Genomic DNA, 21,192 nt, shown 5'->3' with positions numbered 1-21,192 from the left:
GAGGGAATAGTCCTTGAAATTTTATCCTACTGAAGCTAGTCATGTGTGAAGATGTTATTTTAACACGCACATATACACTCACATATGCACTATAAATATGAAGAAATGAGTTATTCCTGGGTAGCTTAACAAATTCAGAAATTACTGTACCTATTTTTATAAATACATAATACACCAAGTATACATACATACATACATAATTAATCCATTACAATTATGGGAAAATGTCTGCCAGGTAATGTACAACACTAGTGAGAGAAACAAATAAACAGCATTCAATAAAATAAGTTCCTTTCCTCCCTTAACAATGTATTGTAAAAATACCTCTTTAAGGGAAGTAACCAAAGGGCAACTATTGAGTGGCAAAATTCATTGGCTGTGTTTCTCCACAGTGCAAATCAGAAAATCAATGGAATCATATATCTTATTTTGTTTCATATATACTGAAAGTCCCATCAACCACTGATACCATATTATATTTGGAATTTCATGTAGTTCTAAAATTATCACCAAGTATATTGGCAGGGTGGCCAAGCAGACAGGGACATTTAAGGGCTTTAAAAAAATATATTCTTCTTTGAAATCTTGTCTTTTTCTAACAAAAAAGGACATAAGAGACTGGTATCATCCACTCCCCGTCTTTTGAAACACTTGCTCTTAGAGCCCTGAGCTGCCACGCAGAGGCAGGCAGACCGACAGATATGAGGACATACAGATACAAAGACATATGACACAAGACTCGAGAGCTTTGTGAGTTCAAGGGAATAATTACTTTGGCTGGACAGATGGCTAAAGGTTTCATGGAGAAGGTATCCACATTATTTCTATTCTCACTCCTCTTCAGAATCTTTCACGTGTCTCTTGCTGCCATCCCCCAAAACAACCAGGATGTCAGATGTAGTCTGTGCCCAAGGATTTGAATAAAATAATTTTGTCCAATAGTGATGGGGACCATTGCCCCATAACCTTGGGGCTTTTCCCTGACCTAGTCAGCTAGTAATTAATCATCCCTACTTCTCATAAGAGCAACATCCTTAGTTCCCTAAGAACACAGACAGCACTTTAGGAACTTTATATTCCAGATGCCTGGCACGGTTCCTGGGACAGAGAAGATGTTCAGTACATCTTGACTGGGACAGGGCCTGACGCACAGTAGACCCTTGGTAAATGTTGGCTGGTGGGACGTTTGAATGGATGAATGAATATATTGAATCACGGGCTGAGTTTCTCCATTTAATGTTATATGTTTTGGTCTGGAACGTACACATTTTAAAATCTATTTCATGGGAGATACCATAATACAACATTATAGTTTTTACAATAAAAATACACTATATAAAGACAATTCAGTCAGCATTTCATGAAATAGCACACAATGAACACCCATCAGTGCTATTTATAAACTCTTCCTCGAGTGGGAAAACAACACTGCAACTGCTTCTGAATCAGCATGGTATACAGTCAGCAAGTCCAAGAAGCATGAGCATATTATATGTCTACAAGAACAACTAATGCTGGGTATTTATTTTAAAAATTGAAGACATAAAATTGAAAGACATCCAATCACTTATCGTCCTCTTACTATTTTTTTGAACCGCTATTTTTTTTTTTTTAAGACTTTATGTGTAAGTATACCCGACGCGGGACTTGAACTTACAAGAGATCAAGAGTCGCATGCTCTACCAACTCAGCCAGCCAGGCAACGCTTCCTCTTACTATGTTTAAGTGGCCCCAAGTTAAGTAAACACTGATGGAGTTCATTCAGCAAAATTCTCCCCTGCTTGTGGCATCTTGTTCTCCCTTAGGTAAGTGGAAGAGAAACCACTCCAGGAGGTTGGTTTCCTTATAGATCTGCAGATGATGGAAACTTGAGTCAATCATAACCTTGTTTCAGTTTGTCAGCTGAGGACATTAATATTTGTCCTGTATCTCATTCTCAGGACGACCCTGGAGAGCAATCCATTCTAGCACTTGCCCCGATAAACTCCTTATACAAACGTGTTCTACAAGTGCAAATCTTATACTTTGTATCATTACCTAAGTGATGGGCAGAATTGAAATCAGAGAGAATAAACAATATCTACTGTCAGTCTTCCAAACTTCCTTTCTATGAACTTTGAAGTCAAAGTGAAACATCTTACTTTCAAGTACCTCTTGACCACATTGTTAATTAAGCACAAAATGTCTAGTGGGTAATAGGGTAGGGAGTATACTGTATGTCAAATGAAAAACAAGAATGAGAAATTTCCTTTATAACAATGACATATAAGCTCTGGAGAGCCAAAAAGACGACATCAACTTATTATATAAGAATTCTCTGTCCTTTGTAGTCACTGAAACACAGCACAATTACAGATGGCATTTCTGTCTAAGTTTCATACTTGTGTACTATTTGAAAATGATCAAATAAATATAGAGCGATTAAATTACATACAAGGGTGGGTTTTTTTTTATTTCATCTGTAATTACATTTTTAGAATCTAATTAACATGTCAATGCAATCTTTTGAAAGACACACAAAACACTGTATGAGTGGCTTCTTAAAGTGTGCCCTGTACACTTTAAGGGAATAACTATTGCTCTCAGTAATGCAGGGTGAAGAAGTCAAAGGGTTCAATCCATTGTTCCTTTTTGGAATTTGAGAATAACCAGTAGTTGATTAGATTTAAAGGGAGAACTCAGAGTGCTTTAAAGAGAGCACAGAAAAAGAAAAAAAAAATTAAGTAGAAGAGGCCCCATTCTGAAATTTCTCCTATAAATTATGCCCTTCTGATCAAGATCAGACTAAACTTGGACTCCTGACAGAGGAGATCACACAGCAAGAAGTAATGCCAAGAGGGATTTTGTTTTCTTCAAGGTTGTTCAATTCCACAGTCTCTGGTTCCTCACCAGCCTCGTCCTAGGAGAATTCACACCACTATGAATACTTTTTTTCAAAGTGATTTGAATACCAGAAAGTCGATGCTAAATTTTTCTTTTGAAACAGAGGCTCGCTTGGAAGGCATTTTTTATTTCTAAAGCTACAACTTGACAATTACTAGGTGCCATTTGTATTGGTTCTGTCACATCTGCCTAAGAAAGTTAAAAAAAAAAAGTAGTATTTTTTGCAAGAGTTGTGTGATTTGTTCTTTTTTTTTTAAGAGAAGCCATTAGCCTCCAAGGGGGAAACCGTCAAGATTATTATGTTGACAATAATCTATTATTTAAAAAATTCCTCCCACTGGTCCTCTTGATGACACTATCAAGTAGCAAGTGGAAAACTGGGTTTGGGGACCTAACAGTGCCCAGTTCTGGGAGTCGGCCCTATGCAGCCTCTTTCAACGTGCAATTCTTTCTGTCCTGTCAAACAGACTCCCTTCGGGCTGCTGTCCAAGGCAAGGCTGACTGACACCCTTTTCCTCTGGAAATGAAAGAAGTTTCGGTATACCTGGGTTCAGTCCCACCTGCCCAGCCTCTAAGCACTTCAGTGTAACCACTGGTTGGGAATGCATGCTTTTAGCGCTCTCTTCTTTGGAGCACGCGGCACGCTGATTAAAACAGGTATGCAACTGTGTACATTGTATGGGAGGGAGCCATCCAGTCTCTTAAGAGAGCTTATGTTTTGTGTTTATACTGCCAGTGAGGTTGCACATCTGAGGACTTAAAGGGTAATTGCACTGCATTTATGTAGCTGCAAGTCATTAGTGGATGTAATGGAAAGAACAGGAAAGAAAGTCAAGTCAATCGTTCATTTGACAGATATTTATGAGACCTGGTGTTAGGCCCATTTCCCCATGTGATGAGGGCACTGGATTTATAGATAAAGGCAGTGCCATGGGTAAGGTGGATACCGATTTCTGCAAGGCATTAGTGAGCCCTTTGTAATGTCCTTGTGGACAGAATGAAGAAAGGTGGGCTGCCTAATAGGGAGATTGATAGGAATGTCTGATAAATGTATGGTGTCACCAGGAAGGAGATCTGTAATGTCAGCCCCGGGGCCTCAAAGTTCAGGTCTTTCTTACTCACCATTTGTTATCAGTGCTTTTAACGAAGACACAAAGAGCCTCTTGATCAGTTTAGCATACAGCTCTTGGGCTTTAGGTTTGAAACTCTACTTTGACACAAGTCCAGGATTTAAATTCCACTAGCTTCTGTTTTCTTCCATGGGAACAGAGAATAACAGCACTGACAATATATCTCGGAATTGCTTTGTGAATGAAAGTACATGCATGTTAGCAATAAGTACATGCCTAATACTCCAAGGCGTGTTCTAAAGAACAAATCTGCACAGGACATAGAGAGAAAGAATAGCTAATGTGGTTTATAGAAAGATCAAGATTTAAAATGATCTTGGCATATAGGAAGGAATGAAGGAACAACCTTTAAAAGGAATGAAGAGGTTGTTTAGTGGTTTGTAAGTTTCATGAAGGCCAGTCCGTTATCACCTTGCTCATCAGTATATTCCAAGCATCTGTTAAAGAGTTTGGTAGATTCAAAAAAACAGTCACCAAGTGACTGAATGAACAAGGCCTAAACTGAGGTGCAAAAGTTATTTTATAAAGTGTTGAGAGCTATACACATGCGAAGACATACTCTCTCAAGTCATTCATGCTTTGGTGGGGAGAGAGACAAGTACAAAAACAATCTCAGTGTGATAAGTGCTGAGTATATTGGGACTCCAAGAGCACATCAAAGAGGCACTTAACTGAGTTCTGGGAAGAATAAGCCACGGGGCAGGTGGACTGGGATCTCTGAACTGCATAAAAGGTAGCTGAATGAAAAGAGAGCAGACAGGGAAGGGAATTGGTTTCAGGCAGAAGAAGCTGCATAGGGTTCAGAGGTGCAAAAGAGCTTCAAGTGTTTGGGAAACAGAAGTGAATTCTCTAGGACCATAGCTGAGTGTTTAAGATGGAAAATGGTTTTAGGTTACACTGGAGAAGTAACAGGTCATGAAGAGCCTCATACACTAAACTAAGGGGTTTGAAAGAACTCACGAGACAAAGAGGAGTCCTTGAAGTCTTTTACTCGGGATAATGATTGATTTTTGTTTCAGAAAGCTCCCTCTTGCCACAGTGAAGACATCCATTGGACATAAAGACCAATCAGGAGACTGATGTGGTCAAACAAGCAGTAAATGAGAAGATCCTAAGTGAAAACAGTTCATGGGGCAATTAAATTGTAAAAGTTAGAAGCAAGATCTAAATTGGTGACTTACTTTTGTGAACCTTCAAAATATGGCCTATGACACATCACAGCACATAGAACTGCTCAGTAAGCATGTGTACTATGAGAAAAGATGATGGATGCTACCTTGGAAAACAACTCCAAACTTTAAAAGGTGAACTCATGAAGGAGCTGGGGTGAAGCAGTCAGAACCAGGAGGAAATGGAGGAGGAAGTTTTAGGATGTCAAAAGAGGAAAGAGCCTCAAGGAATCAACAGGGCTAGATGTTACAGAGAGACTAAAGTATTCAGGATTTGGTGCCCAGGAAGTCCTGAATAACCCCATGGAGGCACATTTCTGTAGAATTTAGCCCAAAGGAGAAACCTGACTGTGGTGCTTTCTGGAGTGAATTAAAAGTGAGGAAGTAAGAACAAAGAGAGTAATTATCTCTTCTACGAGCTTGACACAAAATCATGGAGAAATTTTAAACTATGTAAAGAGTTGGATGGGAATCTTCAGAAAGGAGATCAGGCTGTCATTGGATCTCAATGGCATGTCATGAAGAAATAACTGAAGGAGAGATAGCCGCGGGAAATTTGGAATTTGGAAGTGTGATAAATTTTGCCCGTGTCCAGGAGATAAGCATTAGAAGAAAGAGAGCTGATACATGGAAGTGAACTTTAGCTCCAAACAGAAAAAAACTGCAGAATTAGAATTAGCCAACAACGTGGTGTTTCTGCTTCACCAGGTTACAAACTTGTCTTTGAAGATTCAAGCACAGCCTCACTACATTTGACCAGGATGTATAGAAACCATTCTACCTGTTGGTAGAAAGTTGGACTGGACTGTTTTAGCTATGGCTCTTTGAACTCCTAAAATTCATCTTGCTAAGTTGAAGTTATAAAACTTTTCTACCACATCTAATCTATTTAAAGAGCTACATTTCTGATATTGAAAGAACTTTCTTCAGGACTCTGAGACAGTTTTAAGATTATGTAATATTAAGTCACTGATTATGTTCCAATAATGCTGACTGAAATAGGGAAAAAAGCCTTTTGGAAATTCTTGCAAAGATCAAATGTCTAATTCTTCTATTTATCTTTCTTTCTTTTCTTAATTTTGAACTAATACCTGAAGGTGAGCATGTTTGTGTATTCAAGGATTACAGTTCTCTCATTGTATGGAGAAACTTAATCTCACAGACAATTATTTAGATACTAATGGCAGACATAGATAATTATCTCACAAATAAGCATTTACATACTAATTAATAAGGCACTAGGAACTCTTTCTAAACCTAAGTGCCTGGAAACAGAACTAAATTACACCAAAGAACAAGATTTTATTCCCACTTCATCTCTCATTTCTTTTTTCTTGTTTTCACACACACACATGCACACATACTTCAGAAAATAATAAAGTAAAATGTATTACTAGAAGATGAATGGAAAATGGATATGAATCATAACTACCTTTTCTAGTGCCCCTTAATCAAATCTGAGAACATTTGTATTAATAAAAAAAAATTTTATCCATAAGGTATATGACAGGCACAGAATAAATCTTCAAAAACTTACGTTCCCTTCTCCAATAAGAGATTAAGTGCTTATTTGAGGGCAAGGGGGATTTGGCCAAATGTGGAGAATAACTGTATTGACTATTATAGTAGTTAACTTTGCTACATATGCAGACATATTAGGTAAGTAAGACATCTCCAAAGTAAAAACATGTTCTTAAAAATTGTTTAACATTTTTATTTATTTTGAGAGAGAGAGCGGGGGAGGGGAAGAGAGACAGAATCCCAAGCAGGCTCCACATGTCAGCGCAGAGCCCGACGTGGGACTCAAACTCACAAACTCATGAGATCATGATGTCAGCTGAAATCAAGAGTCAGCCACTTAACCAATTGAGCTACCCAGGCGCCTCCCCGGAAGTACAATCATTTAATTCGAAGCTATCTATAGGAAACTGACATGTCTAGCTACTGCTACTTCAGACATCAAACTGTTACAGAATAAGGTCATTTTCAGCCAGTGACCGTAAATATCTTAACACCTGAGATAACTACGTTGAGAATAACAGTGGAGAGCATGAAAAATATACAGAAGGGAAGGAACTACTCAGAACTCATGTATGAGCAATTATTTCCTTAATATTCTTAAGGACAGTGCTCCTTAGTGCTCTATAAACTAGGTCTACTGTGACGGACGCTAAAATGATTGCTTGGGGACCACCAGACCATATCCAAGGGGCTCCTTCACAGCTTGTACAATCTTCAGGCCTGCACCAAGTGGCAAATAAGATAGTCATAAGTGAAAGGGAGTTCAATTATTTGAACAGTCCCATGTGTATGTCCCACGGGTTTCTATTAGATTTGAAAGTTGCTTCTGTTGTGAATCTAGGCTCCAAGTAACTAACCATGCAGAATGTTCTGAAATAGGCAGTAATAGTAGGCCAAACGGTCACATATTTCTCCACGTAATGGCTGCTCTGCTCAGTACAGAAAAGAATATTCACAATATTTAGATTTCTTACATATCTTTTGAGAGCAAAACTAAAAGTAGTTCCTTTCACCATTTGTAAACTTCTCCGCTACATTAATGTTTTAACTCAGCAGGAGCCTGTTATGTTCCACTCGAAGGTTAGTAACTATGGGTACCTGTCAAATATATATCATTCTACTAAGCAGTGGCATTTATAGAGTGATACCTCTGTTAATCAGGCATCCTGCAATAGATATATTGAGGATTGTGTGAAGTTTTTATATTTGCTTTTGCCCTGCTGAAAAAAAAATGACCTTAGGGGATGACAAATTACATGAAATTATTATTAAAATTATTTTTTAAATAAAATTATCAATATCTCCATATGTTCCTACATACATACATTTACACATAATACTGTTAAGTTCAGAATTGAAATGCGTTCATACATCTCTATAACCAGCACAGAGATAGTGGCATAATCCATGGGAAAAATATATAACTAAATACATGTCAAATGAAGAACAGGGAACTTCTAAAATTCATAATCTATTCCTAAAGGTAATTTTCTTTTCACGGTAACATTATCACCACAACGATAATCCCCTTGCATGGTGCTATAAAAATATCCAGAGAGAAGACACAAATACGTATAATCACTTCTGTTGACGAACAGGGCAGAGCGAACAGCAAGGATTTGTAAGCTTCGGAATTGATAAGCGTTGCCAGGTGGAAAGAGCCAAAACAAAAAGATACTCCAGAAAACAAACCAATGTAAATAAAAACTCCTTGTTGCAAGTGAATGCAGGCTGAAGCGTGAGATTGTGTATTTCTCTTAAACATCACGGAATCAACATTTTAGAACTGAAAGTGATCATACAGATCACCCCTAGGTCAGGGGTGGCAACTTCAAAATACCTCAGGAGCTGGTCAGATAACATGAGCATAGGGGCGAGAGCTGAAATGCAAAGGGAAGTGTGGCCAAATGGGAGGGCATGCTTCCCTGAGACAAACAAATGAGAAGAGAAACAAAAATAAAAACACTCTTCTGGGTCAGAATTAGCAAATAGATCGGCTGATTTCAAACTCTGATCAAGCCCAACCACATCATTTTACAGGTAGATGCGCTGAGACCTGGAGAGGCTACTGACTTCCCCAAGCCCACACAACCAGTTCGAGGCAGAGTCAGACACTGACATAATTCCTCCAGTCGTTTGGCAAGTACCCGAGGAATTCTGTACCAGGCACCGTCCCATGCTAGACTTGCATGAAGAATACAATGATCAGCGTAGGACAAGAATGGCTTCCATTGTCCCAGGACTCTAGTTTAAAGGGGGAAACAGGCAATTAAAGAAGCACTTACAAAACTGAGACTCTGTGCTACAATGAGGAAGGTCAAGGTCCTGTGGCGGCATGCTGGAGGGGCACTCAACTCAAGTGTGTCCTCAGGCATCTGTGTGTTAGCAACTCGAGTGAGAGGAGAAGGAACCAAACAAAAGCTGAAGAGGAAGGAATGACGTAGGGCTTATGGTGAAACGTCTCTTTCAAGATTTTTACTGTTTATTTCAGTGCACAGTCTTTTTCAGACATTCTAGTAATACTCTGTAAATTTATCCATTAAAAAAATTTTTTTAATGCTTATTTTTGAAAGAGAGTGAGACAGAGCACGAGTGGGGCAAAAGGAGAGAGAGAGAGAGAGAGAGAGAGAGAGAGAGAGAGAGAATCCAAAGTAGGCTCCAGGCTCAAAGCTGGCAGCACAGAGCCCGATACACAATCTTGTCCTTGACAAGGTAACAGCTCGACCTCATGAGCTGTGAGATAGTGACCTGAGCCGAAGTCAGATGCTCAACTGACTGAACCACCCAGGCACCCATAAATTTATCCATTTTTAATGAAGGCCCTTCTCTTGTAGCTTTAAAATTGTATGGGTCTGTAGGAATCTATAGAATACTTTCTATAAACATAGCACCACTTTAGATGCTAGGAATACAGAACAGGTCTGGCTAGTGCCTTCCTTCAAGGAGTGGCAATCTAATTGGGAGACAAGGCATCTACCCCAGTATTTATATTGGAAGATAGTCTGTTAATCTCATGAAATAGTGACAGTGTAATTGAAACTGCCAGAATGAGTAATAAAGATAATGAATACAAAAGGATCTGACACATTATTTTGGGAACAGTAACTGGAATGTGCTTTTATGAACCTTGACATTAATTTTTCTGTGAATTATCTTTCCTACAAAAGGAGTTAATACAATTGTTTTAAAAGGCTTTCCTCTTATTTGATGGTGGTATCCCCCAGCCTGCTTCCTCAGCGGTGATTGCCATATATAAAGTATTAGTATGTTTGCAGGAACTGAAAATAGTTGAGAAATCTCCGATTGCCATATATAAAATATTAGTTCAGCGTTTGAAAGTAACTGAGAAAACTGTGATTAATTAACGAGCTATTTTAATGCTCAGAATTCAAACAAATTAAACAACAAAGATTGATGGAGGCAATTTCCTGACTATTAGAAGATATAATTTATTCTTTTCAGACCAAAAAAAAAAAAAAAACTCTTAAAAAAACAGAAAATGTATGAATGATCATCAGACTTTCTGTTTCAGATCTGCATATCTAGTGCTGTTCATATTTCGGGGTTATATTTCATGTTGTCTGAAATACTTCAACAGCAATACAGGAGATTCATCAGAATTCGTTTTGGTCAATTTTTCACAGATACACCAATTTTGTAACATCATCACTGCACTTGACGCTAATGGTCACGGATTATGTGCTGGACGCTTGTTCTAACTGGTTTACCTATATCTCAGTTAGCCCTCACATCTCTACGAGGTAGATGCTATTGTCACTACCACTTTATGGATGGAATTCAAACACCGAGCTGTAACTTTCCTGAACTCACACAGCTAATAAGAGAGTCAGGGTTCCCCCTAGAAGCGTGACCTCAGAGCACACAATCTTGTCCTCTACAAGATAACAGAATCCAAAAATCTGATGTGGGGGGAGATAAGGCTGAATTTTCTGGCAATGGGTTTTGTAGGCATTCAAGGTATTAGGTATTAGTTGAAATCTATCAAGAATAAGGGCTCTTGCATGGCTCAGTCAGTTAAGTGTCTGACTCTTGATCTAGGCTCAGGTCTTGATCTCATGGTTGTGAGTTTGAGCCCTACATTGGGCTCTGTACTAGGTGTGAAACCTACTTAAAAAAAAAATAAATCTAGGGGCGCCTAGGTGGCTCAGTCGGTTAAGCATCCAACTTCAGCTCAGGTCACGATCTCGTGGTCCGTGAGTTCGAGCCCCGCGTCGGGCTCTGGGCTGACGGCTCAGAGCCTAGAGCCTGCTTCGGATTCTGTGTCTCCCTCTCCCTCTGCCCCTCTCCCGTTCATGCTCTGTCTCTCTCTGTCTCAAAAGTAAATAAACGTTAAAAAAAAATTAAAAAAAATAAATCTATCAAGAATAATGAGAAACATATTCTACCTACTGAAATTTCTAAATTTCCTTTATAGATGGAAATACATGTTTTGTGCTTTTACTTGCTTTTTCCCAAGTTCAGTGCTAGTGACCACTAGGCAGTGACTGATCACTAAAAAATGCACTTCTTGAATATTGTTCCCTCTCCTATGGCCTGACACCAGAAAAATGGTCCTTACCTGCAGGTAAAGATAGCCCAACCATGCAGGAAAACAAAATAGTGCAAGTCTAAAAAACTATGGATTAAAATGTAAAATGACTTAATATCTACAAGTAACCAGCAACTTTAGGCCAAAGTTTCTGGTTAATGACAGACACCAAAAGCACAAGTGACAAAAGAAAAAAAAAATATATAAGTTGGACTTAATCAAAATTAAAAAAAACTATTGTATTTAAAAGAACATCATCAAGAGAGCAAAAAGATAACTCACAGAAGAAAACTATTTGTAAACCATACCTCTGAAAAGGAACTTGCACCAAGAATATATGAAAAACATTGTACAATACAGCACAAAGAAATATCCCAATTTAAAAATGGTCTAAGGATTTGAATAGACATTCCTCCAAAAAGACATATAAGTATATGGAAAGATGCCCGATATCAGTAGTAATTAAAGAAATGCAACTCAAAACCATGAGATACTACTTTATTGTTAGCAGGATGGCTAAAACCAAAAATATAGTCGGCAAAAAGTATTTTCAAGGATGTATAGAAATTAGTGCCCTCATACATTGCTGGTGGGATTATAAAATAGCACAGCTACTTTGGAAAACAGTTTAGCAATTCCCCAATATATTAAATGTTATTAGTTATTAGTATTATTAGTTATTAGTTCTTAAATATTATTACTTATTATATGACCTAACAATTCCATTCCCAGGTATATACCCAAGAGAATTTAAAACACGTGTCCATACACAAACCTGGACATGAATATTCACAGCAGCATTATTCATGATAGCCAGAAAGTGGAAACCTCCTTAATACCAATAAACTGATGAATGAATAAATAAAATGGTATCTTTATACAATGGACTATTATTCAGCAATAAAAACGAGTGAAATCCTTATACGTGCTACATGGATGAACTTTTTTTTTTTTTAACATTTTTATTCATTTTTGAGAGAAAGAGAGAGACAGGGTATGAGCAGGGAGGGGCAGAGAGAGAGAGGGAGACACAGAATCCGAAGCAGGCTCCAGGCTCTGAGCTGTCAGCACAGAGCCCGACGTGGGGCTTGAACTCACGGACCTTGAGATCACGACCTGAGCCAAATTCGGATGCTTAACTAAGCCACCAAGGCACCCCCACAACATGGATGAACTTTGAAACATTACACTGAGTGAAAGAAGCTAATCACAAAAGACCACATTTACATGTTGCCGTTTGTATGAAATGTCTAGAAATAGACAAACAGAGAGAGACAGAAAATAGATTAGTAGTTGCTTAGGGCTGCTGGGTTAGGGAGAGGGGATGGGGATTGACTTTAACAGGCACAGAGCTCTGTGAATATATTAAAAACCACTTAACTGTACATTTTAAATGGATGGATTTTATGATAGAGGAATTATATACAGCCCAATAAAGCTGTTTTTTTTTTAAATAATAAACAGGTTTCTTCAAAAATTGATTCTGCAAAAGAAAAAAAAATGGATCTCCATGTTAGTAAATTCATTTTTAGCACCATACATGTGAATACAAAGTATCCCGATAGATTTGTTGTTTTTCCATGAAAAGTTAACTGATTTCTAAAGGTCATGCACAGCACGCACCACACACTAGCAATCCCTTGGGAAGTTCAAGTCTTGTCTGGGGGGAAAGATGTCCTTGTTTTCTTGGTCATGGAGCTACTGTCAAAAACCTGCAGTCCTAGCTCACCTGAGTCAATGCTGAACAAGGCATATATAATTTGAGATGCCCCATTCCTGGTAGTAAGTAGGGTCTAGAGTCAGCCTTGGCGTCCTAGATACGAGAGTACATTTAAGGGATCTATGTCCAAATAAGCCATAATTTTCTCCCTGTTCTATCAGCACCATGGCTCCCCACCCCACACTTTCTGAAATACGGTAAATCTTTGGCTTCCTGAGAAACCTGTACTTTCGACTTTCTTAAAATTTACATCGGGATACCTGAAGATATTTCTTTACCTGTGACTGGACCCTTGACCTTAACTCCATTTCCGTGACACCGACACTCTCCTGAGCTCATATCATCCTTCCCCTGAACCTGGACATACGGCTCAGCTCTTAGCTACTCCAGAAGTTTCTCTTCAGAAGAGGACTGGTCTCCCAGGACCATGATGCAGCCCTGCTACTATCTGCTTATCGTCACCACTTAAATATGCCTGCCAAGCTTAGAAGAACGGAAGGGCAACCAAGGGCTTAAAAGGGCTTTTTAAGGAAAAAAATAACCTTCTGGATAATTGACCGTTGATTTCCAGTGTTAAAACCACAGCATGCATTCATTAGATCTTTGTTGGCTTTGGACATCATTGATGACTCACTAAGTTGGCTCTCCAAGCTGCAAATCATACTGTCTGCTGCTCTTCTCTCCAAGATTTGCAAATATTTGAAATTGCTCAGAAAGGTGCTAAATTATCCTTGCCAAAGTGGCAGCCTCCAAATTTTAGGTATGAAGGAGGTATGCATTAATTGTATGTGTGGTGACTCTGGATACCCCTACATGTATATGTTAGGATCAGCCGTCCATGACAAAGACAGAAAACTCACTTATTTCAATCAATACAACCTTCAAAAAGCAGAATGAAGCTAACAGTAATCTAGACTTGCTGAAAGTCACAGAAAACTATTTCATGATTGCTGGAACATAGCAGCACATGTGAAATACTAAGGGAAGATCATGTTTAAGTTTATTAATGATAGGATGTACCTAGTTCTATTTCCTTACCATAGCTATATTCAAGCATATAAACAAAATTAAACTATCAATCATCTGCTACTTAATAAAACCAATGGCAATAATTCAGATATATAGATACGAGGTTCAAAGAAGTTAAGGCATCTGGAAAGCTATGTAGAACAATGAAAATTCCTTATAAAAATTTCAGGGATCAGAGATTTAGGGTGTATTTGTCTTGAAAGAAAAAAAAAGTATATTTCATTTTCTAGGTAAGCTTCAACTATCAACACCTGCCGGGAATTACTGAACGAAAGTAATTTTCTACTCTTTTCTCTCATCTTTTTCATTCTTATGGGATCCTTAGGGGGCATCTTTGATCCTACAATCCTTTATCTCCTAGTGTTATCAGTTATGTCTTCATTATTCACAGTTTAAATATATTATGCCAATCCCTTCTCAACAAAGAGTGAAAATGTTGCAGGGAGAATATGGATTAACAACTTTAATGTTACTATTTAGGTTTGCCTATATTTAAAATGCTCTTAGCTTACTTTATATAACTTAAACTTGTATGGTTTATTCCTGATAGATTCTTGAGAACAATTTAGTTCCTGGAAACTGTGTGCTCTAAATAACTCAAAAAGGTTTAATTCGTTAAAATCAAGATTTACTTAGAATGGCTTCTCTAAAGACGTCACTTTCTTAAACCTGTGACAAACATGAGTGGACCTTCTGCATTGGGGAGTTACCAGGTGTCACTAGTTCTAGCCTCAATTCTACCAAAGCTTTCAGCTCTAGCTTTTATAACATTTGTAATGGAAATGAATTATGAAGCCTTTACTAAAAGCATTTCAGGATACCCAAAGATATTTTTAGTGACTCTAAGATAAATAATTAACGCATATTAGTCCCAGATACTTATCTTCTCCCTCACTCCCAAACAAACAAAACCTATCACATTGTATCTTCACTGATTTTCTGTGGATTTAAACAAGAATTCTTAATCTGGGTTTCTTGCGGACTTCAGATCTAAAAACCTTTAAGATTATATGCAAAGATTAGCTTGTTATGCTAATATTTTAGCATATTTTAGCATATTTTTTTGGGCAGAGGGATCATAGCTTTCACCTGATTTTAAAGCTTTTTTCTTTCTTTTCTTTCTTCCTTTTTTTCAAATTTCAATATATTAAGAACCATGGGTTTGAAGGAACACAAGATGTTCTGTAGGGAGAAGAGAGTACTCGATAAAAATAATTTTTCTAGCAGGGAACTCCCTCCCCTCTGTCCTTATCAGGGTACATTATATCTTACGTGAAAAAAAGAATCCTAAGTAATTTGAACAGCATGGCTTCTGCAGATGTGGATGTACTTAGCTTTAGTTTTACTGCACCCCTGACTGCTGAAGATTGCTTATGAAATACAGGGAATAGTGTATGCAATTATTTCTAAAATACTACAAAAGTAACCTAGCAGCTTTTCACTGAGCCTGTACCCATCTCTTAAGAATTAGGATATGGTTCTCCATATCGAGGCTTTAGGAAGACAATGAAAAATAATAGATACTGTTATAAAAATAGATGTCACTGAGGGAGAGTTCATAACACCACAGGAATGACTGCTGTGATTCTCTGTGAACCCCAGAGAAGAGAAGAAATAAATCATTCAGAACTTAGTCATTGCTTCTATATGCACGGTCATTTCCCTGTAACTGATACAAATGTCTCTGGGAGAAATACAATGTCAGAAGTATTTCTGACTGACCTACACTCAACTAGCTATCACTCAAAGGTCAGTGAGAAGAACCATATCAAGATATACCAAGAAGAACCATATCAAGAACCTCTTGCTGTTTATAAGAAATTAGTTAGAAAGGGAAAAAAAATTAATGACTTTTAACCATATGGCATCATATACTAAGACTTCATGGTGTTTTCCTAAATGTCTACTTCAACGTAAACATAATTTTCTTAAGTATACCAGGCAAAGACAAGCTTATGGCTATAGAAAAAATATCCTTCCATTTTGTTTAAAGGGCTGTTGTGGAAATAAAGCACAGAAGCTGGGGGTTCTCACAAAGCTCTGTGTTGTATATATTAAGTGCTGGAATTCTAGAATTTTTGCATTTATTTTTCAGGTACATTTTTAATGCCTATACACTATACATTTATATAAAATAAAAGCTCCCTCTAGTGGCTAAAGTGATCATTTTAGCTCTGTTTTAGATTTGAATAGCTTCCCCGGACACCAGCCTTCTGGTTTATATTAACAATTCCCAAACTTTGTGGTCTCAGAACCTCTTGTTTAGGTATGCTCTATCTATAACTATTTGCTATATTAGGAATCAAAACTGAGATTTAAGAAAATATTAATTCATTGAAAAGTAACAATAAACCCATTCATTACATGTTAACATAAATAACATTTTTATTTAAAAAAAGGCTGTATGTTCAAGGAAATTATAAGAGATATATTGTTTCATATTTTTATAAGTCCCATTAATTTCTGGCTTCAAACAGCTGGATTCCCATAAATGCTTTTGCATTAAATCTGCTGCAGTATGTCATTTTAGTTTAATTATACATATAATTAAATTACCCTTTCTTATTCCAACTATATTATCTGTAAGGCTTCACATAGATACATAGTTGGAATAGGAAGGAGTAATTTAATAGCATTTTCAGGTTATTGTGGTATTTTTAATACTACACCAAAACTTGACAAGTAATAGTTTCTTAAAGGTTATTGCACTGTGGAATCTGAAATCACATCAATGGATTTTTTGACTCTACTACAAAAAATAAGTCTATCTTACACTTTGAATATTCTGGGTCCTTTTGCCAAGCCTAAAATTTAACATCACACACTGGTCTTTGGGAAAATATTGCACTGAATTCTATATATCTTCCAAATGTTGACATATCTCATTGTCAAAAAATCACCACCCATTTCATCAGAAAAATCTTTACCAACTGGGAAGCTGTCACACTAATAGCATATACAAGTTTCCCAGTACTTTTATTTGAAAGCTTGAATTTTATCATTGGCAGTAAGTATTGTCAATCGGTTTCCTTGAAGTGGCAGGCTAATCTGATCCTGCTGGTTTTTGAGAAAATACCCAAATAGGAATAACTGTAGTTTGCCATTCTTTCAAGTAAACTTGATGTTCCACGAAAAGTGTGGCTAGTTTAGCACATCAAACAATCCACCTGAGGTTTTCCTCAAGACGATATTTGTACTTTGATGTACAGCAGAGTGCTTTATGCATCCTTCCCATTTCATCATGCAAGCTATTAAAAAGACCATACTCAAGGGTTGATATTTAATATAATTAATAGCTTTTACTGCTTCAAGGTCATTTTTTTTTTTTGAGAGAGAGAGAGAGAGGGTGCAAGAGAGCAAGGGGCAGAGACAGAGGAGGGGGAGGGGGCTCACCTGAAGCTGAGCTTCTGTTTACCCAATGTGGGGCTCCAAATCACCTGATATGGGACTCACGGGATCATGACCTGAGCTGAAGTCAGATGCTTAATGACTTAGCCACCCAGGTGCCCTCTCAAGGACATTCTTTTTTGTTTTTTTTCCTTTTTTTAAACAAACTACAAGAGACTCTTAATGATACAGAACAAACTATGGCTAGATGGAGGGAAGTGGGTGGGAGATGGGCTAGATGGGTGATGGGTACTAAGGAGGGCAACTGTGATGAGCACTGGGTGTTGTATGCAAGGGATAAATCACTGAATTCTCATCCTGAAACCAATATTGCACTGTATGTTAAGCAAATATTTAAAATAAATAAATAAAATAAATATTTATTATAGAAATGTAAATTATGTATATATATAAATATAAATATATATATTATATATATTTAATATATATATAATATAATTATATATAATATATATAATATATATATTTATATTTATATGTATATATATATAAAATAAATAAATATATATATGAAAAGGACATTCTTAAGTAAAGCTGCTTCCCCCTCCTCCTCTCCCCTCTTCTACGCTCAATGTATGTGTGTGAAGTGAAGAAGCTTCAGAAGTTGTACTCACCACTCATCAATTCAAATGTCAACAAGGGGAAAAGGACAAAGAACACCAATAATATTCTGGAAAGTTCTGGCCTCACAGACTCCCTGATAGTGACTCAAGGATCCCAGAAGTCCACCGATCACAGCTTGAGAACCAGGGTTTCTATGATACATTGGACTATAATGTTGGAATGGAGAGACCAGCTGGTTGGCTTACTGAGTTAACAGAAATAAACACTGAAGTTTAGGAAGTCAGTGACTCAAGGCCGCACAGTTCCTGTGCAATTCCCACTACACTTTGTCTCCAAGAAAGTACTTTACATTCTGAGATCCTTAGTCTAAATACATTTCCTGAACAATTATGACTATGAAAAAAAAATATTTAATATACCCTCTATTTTCTTTAAGAATCAAAATTTTATTTTAGCATTTTTTTTCTTTTGGTTCATTCAGGAACTTTTTAAGGCAAAACTTCTGTCATGAATAATATATGGATCTTCCAGAAGCAAAGACTTTTATCCTGTGATTACAAATAATAAATAGTTTTGACCTCAAATAAAACTCAGGGCCAAGTCTGTATGACATTATTGAAACATATTGGTGTTTTAGTAACTGACATGATGTCTATAATAATTTTTCAACAGACTGTTCTGTTTCTATATTTTAGCTGTGAATTGTTATCCATCAATATGATTATAGACTAAAAACATTCAACATTTTACAGGTTAGGAAAAAAAGGAGACACATAGAGAGTACTCCATTAGACACAGGTGTAGTTGCTATAAAAACAGCTATATTTTAGAGATGTACTTTGAGCACCCAAGTTAAATTAGTGGAAGAGTATTAAGTGCTTTGTAATCCTGGAATCCGAGAGTTTAAAAACTGAAGTGAGAAATGTAGCAAATCCTACCTATTCCTGATTTAGCTTAGACTCTCAATCACCAAGAGAAGTTCCAAGTGCTAAATACCTCCAACCCTAGTTAAAGAACATACATTAGAACATACGATTGCTTCTTTGGGTCTATTTCCATTTCGGTGTATCCTTATTCCCCTTGAAGCTCTGTTATGACCATCCCACTACTGGTCATAGCAGCAGCCAGTGGAGATTCATGGGGGAAATTCGTAGAACTGCATTAACAAGAGCCGTGTGAGCATCCTGTCAAGCATGGACTCCCACGTCATTAGTAGAGACAGTGTGGATTGGACCTCCTTTATTGTGGATATAGAGAGTCCACAGCCTTTTGTTGTCAAACGGAAGTTTCCAGACTTTGCGAGCACTGAGAGGAAATTCCAAATTTTGATTCCTCAACTCTATTATGCTATGGTCCATGAGATTACCCGGGGGAAGGTGTGCTAGGGCATCCTCTGGGTCATTACACATTACACCAGTGGAATAATATAAAAAAACATTTCTTTCTCTCTTGTGAGAACAACACAGGATGCCACATTTGAAATATGTCTATCACAAGTACCCCTACATTTTTTTCACGTAGTAATCTATTGAAAATTACATAGGGATTTCTAAGAACTATCATAAAGCTTCTCATAAATGTCTAAGAATTCTATTGTATTAAAATGTAATATAGAAACTAGGATAAAAATTGGATTCACTGATGTTAGTCTAAAATAAGTTTTTGGAGAATAGTGATAAAAATAATTTTGATATTGAAGTCTGGGTAAGTAATGCATAACATATGCAATTTCTACTTTGACTTATCTCAATGTAAAGGTAAGGGGTGGAAATAATTTGCATTTAAATTTAAAAAGCAGATGAATTGGCATTTGCTAGTGAGATGTGATTTGCTTTCTTTTAATAATAAAATATTAATAGCAACGTATCCAAGAAAATTTGGAATACTACTATTTTAATTAACATCAATGTGAATTGAATTCAAATTTATTTTCAAAGATATTCTTAATTACCAATCTCATATTGGTTTTGATTGAAATGGTTTGAGAGTTCTATGTCAGTATATATCATATTACTCTAATTTATAAGTTCTTACTCAATGTGCAATATTAAGACTGATGTCAAAAAATTCAATGAGTTGAGTCATATAATGAACTTAGAAATGATTCCTTTAGAAAGCAGATACCTTAATTTGGAAAGAAAATTTTTATGTATTGACATTGTTTGCAGAGAAGAAATAATTAATTGACAAAATAGTCTATATTCCAAGAATAATGTCGGAAAAAATGATCATAGTAAATGCCTACTACAAATTTTCAGTTGAAAATTTATATACTAATAAGCATAGGAATATCTTAAGAGTGTACTGCATTTTTAAAAATATTCTTTAAAGCATGAGTCTCTTACTCTTCTCATCCTTGTTTGACTCACTTGCATAGCAGGAAATAATCTAGTTTAACACTTACTGAACGTTTAAGTACAAGTATAGGAGATTATAGCTCTTTCACTGCTGACCGGAGCTATAGCTTTGTGCAATGCCTCAGTCTCTGAGCTCTCCCCGAACACGGTCCCGGGAGCAAGTAAGACGCGGTAAGGAGAAGTGAGTGGACGAAATGGCTGGTGAAATGATTCTCTGACTGCTCCCCACGTACAACATAACCTTGAACCCTGTACCCCTGTTCCCCAACAGCTGAGACACACCTGATTTTGATGACCAGGTGTTCTCAGAGCCAGGCAGGTATGAAACGAGTAAAAGGGCGATTTTTCCTCCAGACTCAGAATCCTATTAACAGGCGACCTGGAGGCAGGAATGAGAACCGATTCCACAGAGCATTGTCTTTGAAGTGCAGTTAATGTCACACTCACCTGGGATGTGGCTAACGTTACAGAAGACGGAGTCCCACATCCAGAGATTCGGATTTAGGAAATGTAAAACCAAGGATGCTGGCTTTTTACAAGAAACCTAGGGGATGCTGTTGAAGATGGTTTCTTTGACCACACTAAAGGAACCCTTTCACAGAGTATACACAAGCACCAGGGGCCGCGAAATCCCTGAAAGGGTGGTATGCTAAAAATAACTGAAACTTGTAATAAAGTACAGTTACCCAAAACACAGAGTTAAGCAGTGAAAACCTCTTACTATTTGGGTGACTTGCCAATAAACACATAAATACACTTTTCCTACTATACCACCTAATGTAATGAATTAAATAGTAACCTCAATTTAAAAACACTGAAATAGCCTTTTGCGTTAAACATTGTCATATGCGTTAAACATTTT

At 37.1% G+C, this 21,192-nt stretch overlaps 1 protein-coding gene across 3 annotated transcripts in view; it reads right to left on the bottom strand.

Annotated features, from left to right (window-relative positions):
- HS3ST5 (heparan sulfate-glucosamine 3-sulfotransferase 5) overlaps positions 1-21,192 on the bottom strand; it is a 262,836-nt gene that overhangs the window by 208,999 nt on the left and 32,645 nt on the right. The gene's annotated exons all lie outside the window — the stretch shown is intronic.

Source organism: Acinonyx jubatus, chromosome B2 (assembly GCF_027475565.1).
Source record: "Acinonyx jubatus isolate Ajub_Pintada_27869175 chromosome B2, VMU_Ajub_asm_v1.0, whole genome shotgun sequence".
NCBI classification, from domain to species: domain Eukaryota; kingdom Metazoa; phylum Chordata; class Mammalia; order Carnivora; family Felidae; genus Acinonyx; species Acinonyx jubatus.
This window is presented reverse-complemented; position numbering and strand designations above follow the sequence as displayed.